Genomic DNA, 22,478 nt, shown 5'->3' on the forward strand with positions numbered 1-22,478 from the left:
CCGTTCGGCGCTAGGATCATCGGTGATTTGGATCACGACGAGTACGACTCCATCAACCCCGTTCTCTTGAACGCTTCCGCGCGCGATCTACAAGGGTATGTAGATCCACTCCTCCCTCGTTGCTAGATGACTCCATAGATTGATCTTGGTGACACGTAGGAAAATTTTGAATTATTGCTACGTTCCCCAACAGAGAACAGTTCTGTCAGTGAGCATATACTCAAAATGTCTGGGTATAATAATCACTTGATTCAATTGGGAGTTAATCTTCCAGATGATTGCGTCATTGACAGAATTCTCCAATCACTTCCACCTAGCTACAAGAGCTTCGTGATGAACTATAATATGCAAGGGATGAATAAGACAATTCCCGAGCTCTTCGCAATGCTGAAAGCTGCGGAGGTAGAAATCAAAAAGGAGGATCAAGTGTTGATGGTCAACAAGACCACTAGTTTCAAGAAAAAGGGCAAAGGGAAGAAGAAGGGGAACTTCAAAGAGAACAGCAAGCAAGTTGCTGCTCAGGAGAAGAAACCCAAATCTGGACCTAAGCCTGAAACTGAGTGCTTCTACTGCAAGCAGACTGGTCACTGGAAGCGGAACTGCCCCAAGTATTTGGCGGATAAGAAGGATGGCAAGGTGAACAAAGGTATATGTGATATACATGTTATTGATGTGTACCTTACTAATTCTCGCAGTAGCACCTGGGTATTTGATACTGGTTCTGTTGCTAATATTTGCAACTCGAAATAGGGACTACGGATTAAGCGAAGATTGGCTAAGGACGAGGTGACGATGCGCGTGGGAAATGGTTCCAAAGCCGATGTGATCGCGGTCGGCACGCTACCTCTACATCTACCTTCGGGATTAATATTAGACCTAAATAATTGTTATTTGGTGCCAGTGTTGAGCATGAACATTATATCTGGATCTTGTTTGATGCGAGACGGTTATTCATTTAAATCAGAGATTAATGGTTTTTCTATTTATATGAGTAATATCTTTTATGGTCATGCACCCTTGAAGAGTGGTCTATTCTTATTAAATCTCGATAGTAGTGACACACATATTCATAATGTTGAAGCCAAAAGATGCAGAGTTGATAATGATAGTGCAACTTATTTGTGGCACTGCCGTTTGGGTCATATTGGTGTAAAGCGCATGAAGAAACTCCATACTGATGGACTTTTGGAACCACTTGATTATGAATCACTTGGTACTTGCGAAGCGTGCCTTATGGGCAAGATGACAAAAACACCGTTCTCCGGTACTATGGAGAGAGCAACAGATTTGTTGGAAATCATACATACAGATGTATGTGGTCCAATGAATGTTGAGGCTCGTGGCGGATATCGTTATTTTCTCACCTTCACAGATGACTTAAGCAGATATGGGTATATCTACTTAATGAAACATAAGTCTGAAACATATGAAAAGTTCAAAGAATTTCAGAGTGAAGTTGAAAATCATCGTAACAAGAAAATAAAGTTTCTACAATCTGATCATGGAGGAGAATATTTGAGTTACGAGTTTGGTGTACATTTGAAACAATGCGGAATAGTTTCGCAACTCACGCCACCCGGAACACCACAGCGTAATGGTGTGTCCGAACGTCGTAATCATACTTTACTAGATATGATGCGATCTATGATGTCTATTACTGATTTACCGCTATCGTTTTGGGGTTATGCTTTAGAGACGGCCACATTCACGTTAAATAGGGCACCATCGAAATCCGTTGAGACAACGCCTTATGAGCTATGGTTTGGCAAGAAACCAAAGTTGTCGTTTCTTAAAGTTTAGGGCTGCAAAGCTTATGTGAAAAAGCTTCAACCTGATAAGCTCGAACCCAAATCGGAGAAATGTGTCTTCATAGGATTTCCAAAGGAAACTATTGGATACACCTTCTATCACAGATCCGAAGGCAAGACTTTTGTTGCTAAATTCGGAAACTTTCTAGAGAAGGAGTTTCTCTCGAAAGAAGTGAGTGGGATGAAAGTAGAACTTGATGAGGTAACTGTACCTGCTCCCTTATTAGAAAGTAGTACATCACAGAAACCGGTTTCTGTGACACCTACACCAACTACTGAGGAAGTTAATGATGATGATCATGAAACGTTAGATCAAGTTGCTACTGATCTTCGTAGATCAACCAGAGTAAGATCCGCACCAGAGTGGTACGGTAATCCCGTTCTGGAAGTCATGCTACTAGATCATGATGAACCTGCGAACTATGGAGAAGCGATGGTGAGCCCAGATTCCGCAAAATGGCTTGAAGCCATGAAATCTAAGATGGGATCCATGTATGAGAACAAAGTGTGGACTTTGGTTGACTTGCCCAAAGATCGGCAAGCAATTGAGAATAAATGGATCTTCAAGAAGAAGACTGACGCTGACGGTAATGTTACTGTCTACAAAGCTCGACTTGTCGCAAAAGGTTTTCGACAAGTTCAAGGGATTGACTACGATGAGACCTTCTCACCCGTAGCGATGCTTAATTCTGTCCGAATCATGTTAGCAATTGCCGCATTTTATGATTATGAAATTTGGCAGATGGATGTCAAAACTGCATCCCTGAATGGATTTCTGGAAGAAGAGTTGTATATGATGCAACCAGAAGGTTTTTTCGATCCAAAGGGAGCTAACAAAGTGTGCAAGCTCCAGCGATCCATTTATGGACTGGTGCAAGCCTCTCGGAGTTGGAATAAACGCTTTGATAATGTGATCAAAGCATTTGGTTTTGTACAGACTTTTGGAGAAGCCTGTATTTACAAGAAAGTGAGTGGGAGCTCTGTAGCATTTCTGATATTATATGTAGATGACATATTACTAATAGGAAATGATATAGAATTTCTGGATAGCATAAAGGGATACTTGAATAAGAGTTCTTCAATGAAAGACATCGGTGAAGCTGCTTACATATTGGGCATTAAGATCTATAGAAATAGATCAAGACGCTTAATTAGACTTTCACAAAGCACATACCTTTACAAAGTTTTGAAGAAGTTCAAAATGGATCAAGCAAAGAAAAGGATTCTTGCCTGTGTTACAAGGTGTGAAATTGAGTAAGACTCAATGCCCGACCACTGCAGAAGATAGAGAGAAAATGAAAGATGTTCCCTATGCTTCAGCCATAGGCTCTATCATGTATGCAATGCTGTGTACAAGACCTAATGTATGTCTTGCTATAAGTCTAGCAGGGAGGTACCAAAGTAATCCAGGAGTGGATCACTGGACAGCGGTCAAGAACATCCTGAAATACCTGAAAAGGACTAAGGATATGTTTCTCATATATGGAGGTGACAAAGAGCTCATCGTAAATGGTTACGTTGATGCAAGCTTTGACACTGATCCGGACGATTCTAAATCGCAAACCGGATACGTGTTTACATTAAACGGTGGAGCTGTCAGTTGGTGCAGTTCTAAACAAAGCGTTATGGCGGGATCTACATGTGAAGCGAAGTACATAGCTGCTTCGGAAGCAGCAAACGAAGGAGTCTGGATGAAGGAGTTCATATCCGATCTAGGTGTCATACCTAGTGCATCGGGACCAATGAAAATCTTTTGTGACAATACTGGTGCAATTGCCTTGGCAAAGGAATCCAGATTTCACAAGAGAACCAAGCACATCAAGAGACGCTTCAATTCCATCCGGGATCTAGTCCAGGTGGGAGACATAGAGATTTGCAAGATACATACAAATCTGAATGTAGCAGACCCGTTGACTAAGCCTCTTCCACGAGCAAAACATGATCAGCACCAAAGTTCCATGGGTGTTAGAATCATTACTGTGTAATCTAGATTATTGACTCTAATGCAAGTGGGAGACTGAAGGAAATATGCCCTAGAGGCAATAATAAAGTTATTATTTTATTTCCTTATATCATGATAAATGTTTATTATTCATGCTAGAATTGTATTAACCGGAAACATAATACTTGTGTGAATACATAGACAAACTAAACGTCACTAGTATGCCTCTACTTGACTAGCTCGTTAATCGAAGATGGTTATGTTTCCTAACAATAGACATGTGTTGTCATTTGATTAACGGGATCACATCATTTGGAGAATGATGTGATTGACATAACTCATTCCATTAGCTTAGCACCCGATCGTTTTAGTATGTTGCTATTGCTTTCTTCATGACTTATACATGTTCCTATGACTATGAGATTATGCAACTCCCGTTTGCCGGAGGAACACTTTGTGTGCTACCAAACGTCACAACGTAACTGGGTGATTATAAAGGAGCTCTACAGGTGTCTCCAAAGGTACATGTTGTGTTGGCGTATTTCAAGATTAGGATTTGTCACTCCGATTGTCGAAGAGGTATCTCTGGGCCCTCTCGGTAATGCACATCACGTAAGCCTTGCAAGCATTGCAACTAATGAGTTAGTTGTGAGATGATGTATTACAAAACGAGTAAAGAGACTTGCCGGTAACGAGATTGAACTAGGTATTGAGATACCGACGATCGAATCTCGGGCAAGTAACATACCGATGACAAAGGGAACAAAGTATGTTGTTATGCGGTCTGATCGATAAAGATTTTCGTAGAATATGTGGGAGCCAATATGAGCATCCAGGTTCTGGTATTGGTTATTGACCGGAGACATGTCTCGGTCATGTCTACATTGTTCTCGAACCCGTAGGGTCCGTACGCTTAACGTTATGATGACAGTTTCATTATGAGTTTATATATTTTGATGTACCGAAGTTTGTTCGGAGTCCCGGATGTGATTACGGACATGACGAGGAGTCTCGAAATGGTCGAGACATAAAGATTGATATATTGGACGGCTATATTCGGACACCGAAAGTGTTCCGGATGATTTCGGAGAAAACCGGAGTGCCGGAGGGTTACCGGAACCCCCCGGGAGAAGTAATGGGCCTTATGGGCCCTAGTAGAGAGAGAGAGAGGGGTGGCCAGGGTGGGCCGCGCGCCCCTCCCCCTCTGATCCGAATTGGACTAGGAGAGGGGGGGTGGCGCCCCCCTTTCCTTCTCCCTCTCCTCCTTCCTTTGCCCCTCCTAGTAGGAGTAGGACTCTCCTCCTCCTTGGCGCGCCCAAGGGCCGGCCGGCCTCGCCCCTTGCTCCTTTATATACGGGGGCAGGGGGGCACCTCTAAACACACAAGTTGATCCTCGTGATCGTTTTCTTACCCGTGTGCGGTGGCCCCCTCCACCATACTCCTCGATAATATTGTAGCGGTGCTTAGGCGAAGCCCTGCGACGGTAGAACATCAAGATCGTCACCACACCGTCGTGCTGACGGAACTCTTCCCTGACACTTTGCTGGATCGGAGTCCGGGGATCGTCATCGAGCTGAACGTGTGCTAAAACTCGGAGGTGCCGTAGTTTCGGTGCTTGATTGGTCGGGCCGTGAAGACGTACGACTACATCAACCGCGTTGTCATAACGCTTTCGCTGTCGGTCTACGAGGATACGTAGACAACACTCTTCCCTCTCGTTGCTATGCATCATCATGATCTTGTGTGTGCATTGAAAATTTTTAAAATTACTACATTCCCAACAATACATCACCATAATCTTGCGTGTGCGTAGGAAAATTTTGAAATTCCTACGTTCTCCAACAGTACGCAATACACAGCTTGTACGCCTCCTGCCTTCCACCGCCGGTCGCCGGACTCCGCGTCCGCGTACACGCGTATACCCGAGCAGCCCAATGCTACACGGCTGCATGCGCCTCCGGTCTGATCCGATCCTGCTCCAACGCCTCACGCGGCCAGCCTGCCACGGTTGTACGCTCGCCTGTCGAAACGTTGATCGATGGCCGCACGTCCTGCCTGCTGCTTGCACGTGTCTGACAGCCGAACGCTCGCCCGATCAATCTCCGGGATCCATTGCTTTTTTCTAATCTCGCCCAAAACCACGCCACAGCGGCTGCATCTCAAACTCGATATTTTCTCCAGATCAACGAATCTATAGCCTTCTCGTAACCTAGCTCATGATATCACTTATTAGAATAAATTCGAGGCATACCGTTGATCATCCGAGGACCAAGCAATCACACAAGGCACGACACCAAGATTTGTTAACGAGGTTCACCGATATGGCTACATCCCCGGGACTTGACTACGGGTGCTCCTGCCCGTGACACCGTCACAATACCGCACACCGGCCACCCACACGCCGCCGGCTTCCCATTGCGCGCCTATGCTATTATGTTGGCATAGGTTACATCGTGTGTCTAGCCCCGCTATATATGAGAGGCCTAGGATACAAGTGTCCTACTAGGACACGACTTCCTATCATATTTAAACACAATACAACTACAAGTCCAACTATAACCTACCTTGTACACAATATTCGACACGACTTTAGCAAATTCTGAAGATCACCTAGGTCCACCTGCCGGCTCTTGCTTTTATCATAAACTTAATCTGTACTCCAAAATGAGAGTAAATTGCTAAAAGCCACCATATTTGTGGCTAGGGTACTGCAAAAGTACCGCTTTTGCCAAAAATCATAAAAAAAATCATCAACTCTGAGGCAAGTGACTAACGAAAACTTACAAGGCTGGCCCACCTGTCGGGTCCACTTGGCATATCTACATGGACAATACGCTGATGTGGCCAAGGGTCCCACATGGCAGCCCCACGCCTCTTACATCTCTTTTCCCCTCCCTCTCTCCCCCGTTGACTCCGGCCCTGCCCTGATGGTGACAACCCCGACTCCTGGTTCCCGGCGAGGTAGGCATGCGAGGTCAACGGCGAGCAGTGCCGCTTCAGCTCCGGCGAGCGCGCCTCCCGTCGAGGTAGCCATGCCGGCGGCGCATGAGCCCGGCGAGCCATGCCCGGAGCCCGAGCGGGCGAGCAGCGCCGCTCCAGCTCCGGCGAGTGTCCCTTCCGTCGAGGTAGCCATGCCGGCGGCGCACGTGCCCAGGGAGCCGTGCCCGGAGCCCGAGCTGCCGGAGGCAGTCCTGCCGCGACGCTGCCCAATCTATTCCTGTCGTCTGGATCCCGCGCACGCACGGGGTGGTCCCGGTGCCCGCGGCCGAGATCCGGCTATAGCCGCTGGGATCCATCGTCGGGCCCTCACGGCGTCTCCTCCCTTTCCTCCAGCCGCCTCCCATCAACGCGCTCACCCAGCGGGAGAAGGCCGGGTTGGCTGCCCGTGTCCCATCGGGAGCACCGCAGCCATGGCCGCACCTGAGATGCACCACCGCAGCCCGCCGCTTCCGCTGGAGCTCCATGGCCGCACCTGAGGAGGACGGGGAAGGAGAAGAGAATGGGGAAGAAGAAGAGAGGGAAAATGAGGTGGGTGGACGACATGTGGGACCCACGCCCCACCTCAACAAAGTGTACACATAGACATGCCACGTTGGACCGACAAGTGGATCCCATCAGTCAGTTTTGCTATTTGTGCGAGCTAATCTGTGAATCGGTGTGATTTGTTATTCACTTGCCTCAGAGTTGGTGGTTTTTTGTGATTTTTGGCAAAAGCGGTAGTTTTGCAGTACCCTAGCCACAAATGTGGTGGCTTTCAGCAATGTACTCACAAGATGAAGGCGACCCTAGCTAACTTCGCACTACTCGAAAAGGAAGGTCAAGGGCAACTCCAACGCACCTTTGAGACAAGGATAAATCAACGTTCAAGAGGATTGACAACCCTCTTGCAGCTAAACGAATGAAACTTATATAAATTAAGCTTAATTAAATTTGAACTAATCCTAACTAACAGGATGGTGACCTCATAGCGGTGGCCTCGGGCCTCCGAGGCCACTGGCATCTTCATCGCAGTCAGCGCCGTCCTCTGAGCCTCGTTGTCAGATCTGGAGGTTGTGATGGCTTATATGAGTTGCGTCGGCGAGGTTTCTCGTCCTCATACGGGATCTGAACTTAACCGTGTTGGATATCTCACACAGTGCAGTGCGTATTGGATTTCTAATATGAAAACTCATCGAGCGAAAGCGAGGAACTTATCGAGGGAAAGTGTTCAGATCATTTGGTTTAGACATTTACGATCGATTTGACGATCCACGTTGAAGTTCACCTAATAAGGGTAGAGTCGTTTTAAGTGGAGCCGCTAAGCCATATAAAAAAAGGCCATCCTGCTGCGGACTGAGTGCTCTGGAGAGCACATGCCTAGACTTTCTTTGAAAGGCACCGTAGTATATATACAAATTAAAATGTTCAGTTCCAGCCATCCTGCTGCCCGCGATGTGCTCCTTGGTTGCTGCAATGTTAACAAAACCAACTTGGCAGAGTTAATACCATGATCACAGAATATGGCCACTACAGTATCCACAAAAAATGAGCATTGCAAGAAAGTAATGAGTTTGAACTTTCAAAGTGAGCTAGAAGGTACTAAAGTGGAAAGCGTGTCAATTAAAATGAACTACTAAGAGTTAGTGAAGTGCTTTGCTTTTCATTTATCTAGTCTATCCATGCGGCAAAAACCCAACAAGAATTGGATCTCCCTCTGACGATTCCCAACATCAGAATCGCACAGAAACATTAAAGGGCAAAGCAATCTTCCTGAGAAGGCATCACAGTTGCCCTATACAGATTACTCAAAGCAAAGATTGGTTTTGACAATTTCTAAGTACAAAACGAAACGAAATCGCACTAGGTACTTGTTCCATGCAGAAGCAGCGACTGCATGGCCGATGACGAATCCTTCAGAGCTCATCGGCTCATATAAAACCAGTGAAATTGGTAACACAATAGAAAAATAATTAATGCTTAGTTTTGCTTAAAAATATTTACATATCTAAGACATCGGTGCCTAACATTATCAAACTACAATAATTATGTCACCCTACACATCTATTATCGCTATCTCTATTAATTAAAAATATAAGTAGGCTTCCTTTTCATGTCAGGAAGATCTCTTCGTCAATTGGTTCCCCCTCTTCCACCACGTCCCTCCACCAATTCTTTTTCATCCAGCCGGTTTTATTCCCACAGTACACCACTCAATCACATTAACTTATTTACCTTTTGCAGTACTACATCAACTTCATCTTAATTAATCTAATTTTTGCAATGACATGGAATTTTTTTTTTGAAACGTCACCGGGGGGCAGAGAAAGACTGCCCACCTGAATTTTCCATATCATCAGTTCCGACCGGACTTACAGGGAGAGGGAGACACAGGAGAGAGGGGGAGAGGTCTGTACAAACTGCAACAAAAGGCAGTGGGAAGATCTACAGCAAGGCAGCAAAACGCTGCACCCAGGATTCAAGGATCATCTTGCAGATGGTGCGGGAGCATCTCCATCTCCAAAGGGAGACATCAGCAGCGATGCAGCGAACAACCTCAAGCGGAGGGAGGTCTTGGCCACGAAAGACCCTGGCATTCCTGCTCTTCCAAATGTTCCAGAGAATCGCAATACTCACCGGGGGGGGGGTGGGGGGGGGGGAGCTGTGCATAGACCTTCAACAGAGGAAGCTGGCGTGGCACCCGGGGTGATCACGGCCCAAAACGGCGCAAAGCATGCCTACACCCGAAACCAGCAAATGTACAGGGTTCTCCTCCTGACCGCAAACGCGCAGGCAGCACTTGTCGATGATATGTCTTCGATGGAAGCAGGGGCCGGCGCACGGGGGGACGGGGGGGGGGGAGCTGTGCATAGACCTTCAACAGAGGAAGCTGGCGTGGCACCCGGGGTGATCACGGCCCAAACGGCGCAAGCATGCCTACACCCGAACAGCAAATGTACCAGGGTCTCCTCCTGACCGCAAAACGCGCAGGCAGCACTGTCGATGATATGTCTTCGATGGAGCAGGGCGGCGCACGGGAGGCGCCGACGATGGCACAACCATAAGAAGAACTTGCACTTCCCCGGGGCAAAGCTGCGCCAGATGGTGGGTGAAAACGCATCTAGCTCGTGGATTGCCACAGCAGCCTGGTACGCCGCCCTCGCCGAGAAAGCCACCCTAGAGGAGCGCATGCAGCGCGCGTCATGCTCACCAGGCCGCAGTTCCACACAGCTCCTCCCTGAGATCAGCAGGTTCAGAGCGGGCTACTGCAGAGAGGCGAGGTTGGAGGTGGCCATCCAGCCCCTGGAAAGCATCAGCAACGCAGGCATTAGGGCGTTTCTGCTCAATTACACGTCATATTTGACCACACACACCTCACCCACTGCCCCTTAAAAAAATAGTTGACCACACCTCCCCGTACGTTGCTCGATCATCTTAATTTACTTACCATGTATGACCCGGACTACTAAATTATAATGACACCAAAATCATCACAACCCATGTGCAGTACGCAATTAAGAGACGGGCTTCCTTTTCTTTGGAGGACAGTTAAGACTAAATGCAGTACGCAATTCTATAGGGCGAACGTTTCCTGGGTTTTCTTCCAGCACGACACCATATGCATCGTCAAATTTGGCTGTAGTGGATGCATACTTCTTTTTATTTCCTACTAATAAGCTTGCACGTGCAAATGCACGTCTCTAACTAATATTACAAATATATGTGAGAATTAGGACATCTCCAACACGGACCCTCAAACAGCTCGCAACCGTCTTGACTGTGCGATCCGGACGTGTTTTGCCAACCAAAACGGTCTTATATCTGTCCGCTTGGCGGTCCTAACGCACTTTTTTCTGCAAACTGGACACAAAGTGGGGGACTTTGCGGGCATCCGGACCGCTACCACGCCTGCGTCTGGCAACTGTGGCCAACCCTACCACGCCTGCGTCTGGCAACTGTGGCCAACCCAAAACCATCTCTCTTGCCCACATGCTTTCCCACCCGACTCTAAAGAATGTTAGCGCCATATTCATGCCAACACGTGTGCCGCTAAAAGCATAATAACCAAACAAGTTCCTCTAGATAAATTCATTGTCATTATCTTAACCATTGCAAAAACTAAATAAGATACATTAGTGGGTTTCAGAGTCACTCATCTATCTGTGTTTTTTGGAACACAAGCTGGTAATCGACCATGCTAGAAAGAAGTATCATCGTCAGGATGAGGTACTTTCAATGCTTGGTTTAGGTAAAATGCGATCCTCTGAAGTTTCAATGCATATCTAAGGTCCTGAATCATCTTAAGCTTGACCAAGGCAACAGATATGCCAAGGGTCAAGATAAAGTGGTCAGGGGAAGCATATGGAAATGCAATATGGAAAAAATATGTATTAGAAAAACAAAACAAAAAAAATCATGACAATACATATAATAGATAGAAACCAATATTACCAACCTGCATGATGAAATGCTATGGTCCATCCAGGGCCAACTGTGAAGAAGTTTTGCTAGGGACTGAATATCCGGCGTTGTGCGTAGTTTTGGATCCCTTGCATATTACGACATCGTCGATTGGGTGAACATAAAACATAGAAAAAAGGTAAAAGAATGATGTGTGACCGTAATAGTAACTTACACAAAACTTTAGGTCCACGCCAACCTTGCTGTAGATATCACCTTCCTTCATGCAAAGCATGCTGCATATATAAACAGATCTCACCCAGAAGATGCCAGTAGTCTCCCATGACCACTGAGTCTCATCCACCACGGCAATAGATAGTTGAAACTCAGCCAAGCTTTCCCATAAGCTGAAATACACCTAGATCCCTCCTAGCCGGATTTCAATAGCCCATAGCCCCAAATCCACAGCCTGAACCACTGATTTGGAGGCTCTTGCACGAGAGGAGAGAGGAGAGAAGAGTGATGTATCGTATTTCCACCTCTAGATTCCATGTTTGTATTAGGATGTAGAATTGCAACAGCTCAACGGTGTGATGAGCTCGCCTGTTTCCTATGAATGTAAAATCAACCAAGTTTGCTATTTTGCTAAGCTAACTTAGATGAACTTAGATGTACACCATTTCCCTTTTTCTAATAAAGACAAATCAATAGAACTCATGTGAATGATAAAAACTCTTGAAGGCTGTTGACGCAGACCTCTAGGAGAACGTTGGAGCATCACCAGAGTAGGACATGGAGGATAGTCAGAGTCAGCAAACTCAACGGATCGCTCAGAATATAATGGAGATGGTCTGATGTATATCATTCGCACGCCTACTTGGTCCACTCGGAATCTGGACTGGCTGGATCAGTCTGGATGGTTTTGGCTCCACACTAACCATGTATAAATGATGTGTATATGCTTCCTTGTCTAATACAGGATGGGTGGTCAATACACTGTTCAGTTTTGACCCGCTTAATGATCACGCAATTGACTCCAGTAAGGAACATACTTGAGTTCTTATTTTAACTTCTAATAGAAATGAATACCGAAAATAGAATCGTAAAGCTAACTGAATTTTTCATGGCACAAATTAAATTTTCATGTAGGATTGAGGTTCAAGTTGTAGCCTTGAGCAAAATCTTTGTTGGGCTCGCATCTCCTGACCATCCACATCTTGGTAAACTGATTCATAAGGTGGAAGTCCGAAAATGAGAACTGAAAAGCGGACAGTTTGTGAATTTGAGTTTAGTGTTTTCTTGCTTTGCTAGTATACAACTTGTGGAATTACCAAGCTGAACGGCTGACAACATACCTGAACTTTCATTTTGAAATTCTTGTGATCTTCTGGATCCTCAAAAGGGTAGGTACCATCCAACATCACGTAAAGGAAGACCCCACATCCATACATCATCTATCTCCACCCAATGAAAAATTAGTAGTTCTTCAGCAAATAATAAAACATAAAATATTTATATGGTTGCATCGGCTGAAGACTATGCACTACTCATGCCAAGAAAAAGTGGATGCAAAATTCATAAAGCAAGTAAAGCTTTTACGGTCGAGCAAAATGAATCAAGTTCGGAGGCAGATGGCAGAGTATGCGCGACTGTTTAAAGCACAAAAAGATGGATTATGAGTTGCGACCATATTAGTTATTAAGCAGAACTTAAGGAGCAATATATGCCAGAGTTCCAACAGTTGATGTTGGTTCAAATGATGAACCGATGTGGAAGCCCATTGACTTACATTTGCAACATATACACTTTTCATTTAACCTTAAGTGTTAATTTTGTTGGGTTCATTCTTTCTGACTTGGTCATTATTCTTCAAAAGAAGTGTCTGCATCCATATGAGAGGTATACACTACAACCCTGTGTACACAAATATTTATTTTCTTCTCACGTTTCACCAAGCTAACCATGTCATAATAATGCATACCCATGGTGGCAAGAAGAAAGGACATTCATATATGAAGGTCAGAAATAGACATGTGTGCCATTTTCCCACCATAACATGGAATACAATCATCACCTATGACAGAAACGAGATAGTCTAGGGGTGCCATTTGGGTTGAGTGTTTTTGGAAGAGGTGTAGTTCATCATCAAATAAAAGTAAAATCTTCAGTCCCATCATGGGTCCAGAAAATATTACTGCATGAACCCAAGTTCTTGTGGGGATTATGCTAGGTGCTAGCCTTGGTTTCCTCTGATGCACTTTGGATTCAGAACCAATAAGTCTACCCGAAGAATTGCCAACAAGATTAAAACTGAAAGCTTCCCGGCATACCACTGACCACCGCCAAAATTTACCTAAAATCTTATAAAGTGGAGAGCACAAGTACTCAGTGGAGTGGATTTGGATACAACACTGATAAGTGCGCCGCACAGTAAAAGTTACCACTGCGATTCTATAGGAAACAAGCAGAGGAACAATCATGTGAACAAGCAGGGGAGCAATCTCGTAAGTTACGAGCCTATAATAGATACTTACGCTTGATGCCATCAGCTTGCCCCGTCATGGTGGCCATCGATGCAGCGCCGTGCATCCTCTTCGACACGCATGGGCATTCTAGAAATTCAAGGCCCCAGTGCGAAATGCAAAATGGGGCCCTACAATTAATAAATGCCATGCACAACCCTATGAGTTGAATCAGTTTTTTTCTATATAACAATGGGCTTTTGGATCTTTTTCTGTACATTGAAAAATTATGTGTTGTTCAGAATGAACTTGAATTAAGGCAGTTGGACAATTCCTCTCTGTATTGCAGCAAACAACAAATTAGCTACATGCCACATGATCAAATTAAACCGGCATCATCAGTAGCTGAAATCATTGGAACAGTAAACATAATTATATATTCTGACAAGCATAATATGAATAATGTATATATCTAAAACTAAAAGTTGTGACATTGGCAAAAGTGTGCATATGGTGGCTTTGGGCAAGTTGCACGAAAACCTAAAACAATGGATATTCTTTTATATGCACTGGAACTGAGAGGTTCAGTTTAGAAATTGACAGGGTTATCGATCTAAATATGCATGCTAGTTCTTTTCCTTCTTCTCAGCCAACATGTTAGTGCCTCCTAATTACTAATTCAAAGCCGGGCCTGTAATTAGGACCAAACTCCAGCCATGAGATGGGGAGTAAATGGACATGACAGAAGGAATTCCGTCACCAATCACGTGAAAGGGGCCCATGGAAATTAGCAATAGCCATGTGGTGATGTCAGTATAAAACTAAACAAAATACTCTACGGTGTATGTGAGATCATCAGGACGGGAGACGCACCGCCTTGCTCCTGCTTCTTGGCGATGAACAAAAGGAGTGGCGCAACAACAATACTCCAGTGCTCCATGGACGAGATCATTAGGGAGGCTTCAGATGCAGCATGCGCCCTGAGGATCAGCGGTGACGGGGCCCCTCGTCCTCGCCGGATGGGGCGGCTCCCGCATCGTCAGAAGCAGCGACCGGCGCGGTACCCGCGGCGACTCACGCATTGCCGGTACACGCGGCGTACCCTGGCGGCGCGGTGGTTGCACTCCCCCGGCGTCCCTGATGGCGCGGTGGCGGCGGCGGCCCAATCGAGGACGGGAATGAAGGAGGGACGCGGGGAGGCGTGTGGCGGGCGGCGATTGAGAAGGCAAAGGAGAGGAGTTGTTGATCCCCGTCGCCATAGCCAAGTTGAGGCCGGTGGGGAGATGGGATCGGGAGCTAGAAGGGTGGGGTGAGGAACGTGTGCGCGTGGGTGACGGCGTGGGTCGCGTGGCAGCGAGGGTAATTAATTAAGCGTGGCTAAAACATGGTTTGCTGCTAAACATTGGAGCAATCTGGAGCCTAGGATTCGATGCTCTGAACGGTGTAGATGTTTTGGTTCTCCGTCCTCTCGTGCTTTTATAGACATAGTAGATTAATCCGTGATGAATGGATTCTGATCAGTCGTAAAAAAAAATGAATGGATTCTGACGAAGAGCGCAAATAGCCGCGCAAAAACACCAGCCGCACACAAAATCTGCCGAGTCACTCAACACTGGCTCACGGCATCGCGGGACCGACGTCCTTTTTCCCCTCGTACCGATCGTGCGTGTCATCAACCGGAACTAACCGCCTTCTCCAAGTTGGAACGGTCTTTGCATGTGTTTTTAAATCACGCAGGACAAGGCAAAAAATACGAGCGTTTTGCCCCAGTTGGTTATCCCCGCTCACACAGTACGTGGAGTTTTGATAAGACTAATATGTAGGAATAGGGTTTTTTGTTGTTGAGGAAATGTAAGAATAGGGTTTAGTGGTGCTACTTCATGTAGTAGCCTCTCTCTAGTATGTATAACACACAAGAACTACACTCCAGGTTGCACGCTGAGAGAATGTGAACTTCATTGTTTTATGATTTTTTTTCTTGACCGGCTGCAGATGAGCATGGATTTAAAAATGGATATTCGAACCTCATGTCTCTTCTTCTTTTTTCTCTATTTTTCACCAATAGTTGTATAATGTATTAGAGAGGTTACCACACGAAGTAGCACAAGTTTGCATGTGTTGAAAAATTGGAGTTAAGGAAGGTGCATGCGTGAGCTAAAGAAGCGTATATACTAGATTCATAGCGATCTCGATGCACACCCATCAGATGCGGCGACGACCACCTCGCTACCATTGGTGCCTCCCTCTCTTGCCCGATGGCGGAATTTCCTATCAAATATCTCAGGCTACCGCTCTCAACTCGCAAAGTGCCGGCCTCCGCCCCCCTTCCTCTCGTCGACAAGTTCTCCATAAAGCTTGCCACATGGAAAGCCTCTCTGCTGTCCCGTGGCCAGCGGCTTGCTCTAGTCCAGCACGTCCTCACTGTCACGCATGTGCATATCCTGCTAGCGCTAGCGCTACACCCAGCAATCCTCAAGAAGGTGAACAGGCTCATTCGAGACTTCCTATGGCACGGCAACAAGGACGCCCATGCTGGCTGCTGCATCGTCTCGTGGAAAAAGGTGTGTCGTCCCCTTGCGCTTGGTGGGCTGGGGATTCGCGATTTGCACCGTACTGGCATCGCCCTCCACACCCGGTGGCTGTGGCTGCAGCGCACCGGCCCTGACCGCTCCTGGAAGCATCTCCACCTTCCGTCCGACCACAAGGCTTTCGTGCTCTTCCGTGCTTCCACGACCTGGACCATCGGCAACGGCAACACCTGCAAATTCTGGCAAGATCACTGGCTCAATGGGCGATCCATCTCCAAGATTGCTCCTACCCTATCTGCCCACATCCCGAGGCGCCACCGGAGCCAGCGCCTTGTCAGCGACGCTCTCAACAACAGAAGCTGGATCGCCGACATCCACGACGTTCTGCACCATCGCGCGGTCATTGAATACGATGAGCTTTGGAGGCTGCTCCAACCTGTTCAGCTCTCCAGCGAACCCGACAAGCTCTGCTGGAAGTGGACGGCCGATGGGAACTACTCCGCGCGATCAGCCTACCCGGCGCTATTCATTGGTGCCACCACCGCGCCGTTCTGGCGCCCCATCTGGAAGACTTGGGCTCCTTCCAATGCGATGATATTCCTTTGGCTTGCCTCCCTTAACAGATGTTGGACCGCCGACCGGCGAGCGCGCCACAATCTACCTCACGACCCCCTTTGCAAGTTGTGCATCAGGACAACAAGACACTGCATCACCTTCTCGTCGGTTGCGTCTTCTCATGCATCATATGGCACGAAATCATGGCACGGTGCCGCATACCTGCCCTTCCTCCTGATGGCACTACCGGTTTCTTCGACTGGTGGATGGCGACGCCAGCCAGCGTACCAGCCTGTCTCCGCAAAGGGACGAACTCCATCATCATCCTCACCTCTTGGGCGCTTTGGAAGCATCGCGACGCAGCTCTCTTCGACAATGCTGCACCCTCCTACAACAAGCTAATCGAGGACATACAACAGGAGGCGAAACTCTAGGCAAGAGCCGGCGCCAAAGGGCTCAATAGGATCATTCATATAACATAAACTGTAACTTTTGAGGCCGAGCATCCTCCCTCCCCCGCTGCTCAACTAGCGCTTAGGCCCGCCATCCCATGTGTACGACGCCTAAGACGCTCACCCTTGTACTCTCTCACAACCTATCAATGGAATGATACGCAACTTGCGTATTCGAAAAAAAAGGCACACTTCCTTTTCCTCGTTGTGCACCAATGCCATTTGGGATCCAACTACAATAATCCTTGTGCATTAGTCAAATGGATATTTATTTTGAGACGGAGGGAGTAGTTCAGTAGAAAAAGTAGAACCTTGATAAGGACCGACCGCTGTCTGGGCGGAACTACGCAAAGTTATTTTTACCGGAGCCGGGAGCTACGGGTGGCCTTGCCACCATCGAGCAACTGACACCATATCTAGTACCTTTATACTGCTGTTGTATTTGATTCCTTTTAGCCATTTGCATATTTAGTATTTCCCTTCTCCTGGACCCACCACGTGGGATGGCATCTTTCTCTCATCCACTCAGGTACAATTTTTTTACGGGGAAACTTTCAATTTATTCATCTTCAATCATGACAGTACAATGAACATTAGAAATAAAAATTACATCCAGATCCGTAGACCACGTAGCGACGACTACAAGCACTGAAGCGAGCCGAAGGCACGCCGCCGTCATCGCCCCTCCATCGCGGGAGTCGGGACAACTTGTTGTAGTAGACAGTCGGAAAGTCATCGTGCTAAGGCCCCATAGGACCAGCACCCCAGAACGCCGCCGATGAAAAATAACGTAGATAGGAAGGATCCAAACCGAAGACACACGAACATAGACAAACAACGACGAGATCTGAGCAAATCCACCAAAAAAGATCTGCCGGAGACATGCCTCCACACGCCCGCCAACGATGCTAGACACACCGCTGGAATGGGGGCTAGGCGGGAAGATGTTTATTCCATCTTCAGGGATCCGCCGGCCCTTGCCAGGATCCACCGCGCCTCCATAGCCCTAGGTCCATCGGAGACAAGGCGGACCTGCGCGGGCGCTGGCGAGAGGCACGAACCCCAACTTTCTTTCTTGGAGGAGGAGGAGGCGGCAGTGGTGGAGACTAATTATTGTTCACATGCATGGCTTTACTCTCTCTCCTCTCTCCATCAAAACCCATTCCTTTTTATGTTCTTTTTAACCAGAACTCTATTTTTGTAATTTTTATATTTGGCATGAAGACCATGAGAACAAGACCAATCTTGGATACATTTTCAACACATTTAAATTTTACCATTTCAATCAACTTATTTTACTCAATCTATTTCAGTGTGTTTTTTAAATGAGTTTCTTTTGTGAAGTCTTTGTTTAGTCATTTCAGTTCCAGTTACATTTCACATATATCAGCTTCTTGAAACATGAAATTTTTCTAAATGAGTGAAATCAGCTCCTGGAAATAATTGAAGCATGTCTTTTCAAATGAAACAAGTGAAATTAGTCTTTTGAAATGAGTGAAATTAATCTTATGAAATGAGTGAAATTAGCTCCTAAAATAATTGAAACATGTCTTCCAAATGAAACAAGTGAAATTAGCCATTTTAAAATGAGTGAAATAAGTTTTATTTGAATTATTTTTTTACTAAGTGAAATTAGTTTTTAAATTGAAACATAATTTTTGTGAAACATATTTTTCAGTGTGTTTTTTGTGAAGGTGCCTCGTTCACTCATTTCAGTTTCAGTTATATTTGACATATACCACTACTTGAAACCAATGTTTTTTTTTCCAGAACTGAGTACAATTAGAATTTCAACTGTGTGAAATCTCTTTTTATATAAAGAGTGAAATGTAGTTTTGAGTGAAATATGTTAATTGAAACTAAAGAAATATATTTGGGAAGATGAGTGAAATATTTTAAATGCATATTTCAGAAATCAGTTATGTCAACATTTCAAGTGCATGTGAAATCAGTTTTTTTTAATGAGTGAAATATATTATTTCAATTGAGTGAGTGTAATGTGTTTTGAAAAATGTGTGAAATGTATCTTTTGTAAATCATATAAGTGAAATCGTTTATTGAAATGAGTGAGATATATATTTTCAAAATGAGTGAAATCAGTTTTTTGTTCAAGATAAGTGAAATATTTTTTTTAGTTGAGTGAAATATGTTATTTGGAATCTGTGAAATAAAATTAGTCGAAATGTATTCAATTTTGATCTTTTTTAAAGGTCTTGCCTCAAGGAATTCAAATCTTAAAAAATATCACCAATTAAATTTATTGTTTAAAATATATCAATCCTCAAAATTTTGACTATCAAATTTAATACTAGTCTTTCCTTGGGAGGCACACTTTTGAATGTTTAATCGGTGTACTACTACCTATATGTAGATTCCTGACAAAACTGCATGGGCATGCATAGGAATCCACAGCAGGTTTGTATTCTCACGTATTGAAGTGTGAAAGAAATTGGCTTGCTTATACGTGAACAGTAGCCATGAATCTCAAAGCAATAGTATGTGATGGATTCTTCGCCGCTAGCTCCCGGCTCCCGTAAAAAAACTTTTTCAGGTGGAACTAGACTGAACGATATTTTTTTAGCAGTACATTTCTCGTTCAATGGGAAACGACCGCCAGCCCCAACGTCCCCCTTCAGCCCTTCTCGTCAATATGGGCCAGAAAACAGGCACAAGTTCTAGCGCAAACAAAATATCAGCCTTTCAGAAGAAAAAAGCGAAAAAGAAGTAATAACCGGTCACAAATTGCCATAATGTATAACAGTAATAGTGTCCGAAAAACACATTATGAGATAGAAAATAGCACATAAGATTCCCATTATGTATAACATGAATTTGCCATCAGATTGTGAAAAAACAAAAATAATTTTGAAAACTTTGCCATATGAGAGTGGTATTTTTACTATAATACATGAAGAGTGTGGATGAAAATTAGCCATCATGTGCAACACAAAACAAAAAAGTGTACCATCTATTGTTAGTAGTAAATGCCATGTTTTGTAAACCAAATGTTCCATAGTCTACAGAAGCAAATATTTGCATGAACGGTCGAAAAAAGTCAAAATTTGCCATGGATGTAAACTAATCTGGCCGAGATAGAACAAAAGTAAACTTGCCATCCTCCATAAATGTAAATTTGTGATGAGCGATAAAAGGTAAGAATTGCCATGGCGATAAAGGTAAATTTGCCATGGCAATAAAATGCAAAAGTTTGCCATGCCCAAAATAAAAAAAGTTGAGAATTGACATTGCAAAAATAAAGTAATAATGCAATGACAATAAAAGTAAATTTACCATGCTACAAAAGTAAAGTTGCCATGTTCTTAAAAAGGTAACATGTTTTGAAGATAAAAAAATTCAAGGACGTCAATAACGGCCGGAGAGGCCTGGTGGCTCCCCAGATCGAACGATTCGTTCGGTGCCGGGGTGGGGCGAACAAGTTCGTTCAGGATGAGAGGAACCCCAGTTCGATCACCCTTTCCCCAACCAACGTGAACAACCCAACATAGCTGTCGACCTTGTGAATAAAAAAAATAAGAAGAAAGCACAATATGGCCCAGTTTGTACTGCGAATAAAAACATTTTTTGATCTGTGAAAAAGAAAGGCCATATTTTGCAATGTTATGAAAAAATTGCCATTAAAAGAAGAAAATTGAGAACTAAAAAATGCCAGTGATAAACCAGAAATTGCCATTTGTCTTGAACAAAGCAAAATTTGCCATGGACAAAAAATTGAAAAAAACAGGAAAATGCCTAAAACCTACTCCATGTAGTGTACACAAATAATTGCCCACCTAATATAATACCAAAAAAATCATACATGAATAAGAATGCAACAATGAGATGCCTTAGTTAAAAATGTATTCTTTTTGGTATTGCCTTGAAGAAAGAATCTTGACATGGGCATCAAACTGAATTTGTCGTGGAACATCTAGTGAATTTGCCATGGTAAAAAAAAAGTTGACATCGTCTAGAAAAAAGAAACTTGCCATGGGCATTAAACTGAATTTGTCATGGGACATCTAGTGAATTTGCCATGGCAAAATCACTTTAAAATTTACCATGGTAAAAAAAAGTTGACATCGTGTTAAAAAAAGAAACTTGCGTGGGCATTAAACTAAATTTTCCGTGGGACATCTAGTGAATTTTCCATGGCAAAATCACTTTCAAAATTGACATGGTAAAATAAATGTTGACATCGTCTTGAAAAAAGAAACTTGCCGTGGGCATTAAACTAAATTTTCCATGGGACATCTAGTGATTTTGCCATGGAAAAATCACTTTAAAAATTGCCATGCTCAAAAAATTGACATCGTCTTGAAAACAGAAACTTGCCGTGGGCATTAAACTGAATTTTCCATGGGACATCTAGTGAATTTGCCATGGTAAAAAAAGTTGGCATTGTCTTAAAAAAAGAAACTTGCCATGTGCATTAAACTGAATTTATCGTGGCACATCTAGCGGATTTAATAAACATAATTTTTCCTTCACAAATCAGGACTATGTAACATGGCAATAAAAAATATATAAGGTGACACTCACAACTCCTCCCCCAACGGCGCTCTCTCGTCGGTGGATTAGGGGGGGGGGAGTTATTGATATCGAAAAATTACCCCTCAAAGAAAAAGAAAGAACGATAATTCAAGAATGTACGTGGTGGGGCGCATGTCAGCACGTGGGGACAGGAGTCTCACGTCGCCCCCATGCATGCATGCATCGGTGGCCGACGGAGAGAAGGACGTGGAAGCGTTCGCGCCCAAGAGTGCAACGCCGACGTCAACGCATGCTGCTCTATAGGCCCGTTGATACGTCTCCGTCGTATCTACTTTTCCAAACACTTTTGCCCTTGTTTTGGACTCTAACTTGCATGATTTGAATGGAACTAACCCAGACCGACGCTGTTTTCAGCAGAATTGCCATGGTGTTATTTTTGTGCAGAAATAAAAGTTCTCGGTTTGACCTGAAAATCAACGGAGAATTATTTTGGAATATATAAAAAATACTGGAAGGAAGATCCACGTCAGGGGGGACTCCACCTATCCACGAGGGTGGGGGCGCGCCCCCTGCCTCATGGGCCCCCTGACGCTCCACCGACCTCAACCATGACTCAATATATTCACTTTTGGGGAGGAAAAAATGCGGGAGAATGATTCATCGTGTTTTACGATACGGAGCCGCCGCCAAGCCCTAAACTCTCTCGAGAGGGCTGATCTGGAGTCCGTTCGGGGCTCTGGAGAGGGGAATCCATCGCCATCGTCATCATCAACCTTCTTCCATCACCAATTTCATGATGCTCACCGCCGTATGTGAGTAATTCCATCGTAGGCTTGCTGGACGGTGATGGGTTGGATGAGACT

General features: G+C 44.8%; 1 long non-coding RNA gene across 3 annotated transcripts; it reads right to left on the bottom strand.

The window, feature by feature from the left end:
* Window positions 1-7,658: 7,658 nt before the first annotated feature.
* Window positions 7,659-14,926, bottom strand: LOC125515538. Of its 3 annotated transcripts, XR_007287055.1 has the most exons (6): window positions 14,463-14,926; window positions 13,662-13,927; window positions 12,483-12,581; window positions 11,363-12,385; window positions 11,183-11,275; window positions 9,575-10,029 (listed from the first exon to the last, which is right to left on the bottom strand). It is a non-coding gene; the product is annotated as an uncharacterized LOC125515538 (long non-coding RNA). The 3 variants fall into 3 exon arrangements; XR_007287054.1 differs by lacking the exon at window positions 9,575-10,029 and adding an exon at window positions 7,659-8,197 and having other exon boundaries at window positions 13,662-14,926; XR_007287053.1 differs by having other exon boundaries at window positions 13,662-14,926.
* Between the last annotated feature and the right edge of the window lie 7,552 nt (window positions 14,927-22,478).

This window comes from Triticum urartu, chromosome 6 (genome assembly GCF_003073215.2).
Source record: "Triticum urartu cultivar G1812 chromosome 6, Tu2.1, whole genome shotgun sequence".
Classification (NCBI taxonomy): Eukaryota; Viridiplantae; Streptophyta; class Magnoliopsida; order Poales; family Poaceae; genus Triticum; species Triticum urartu.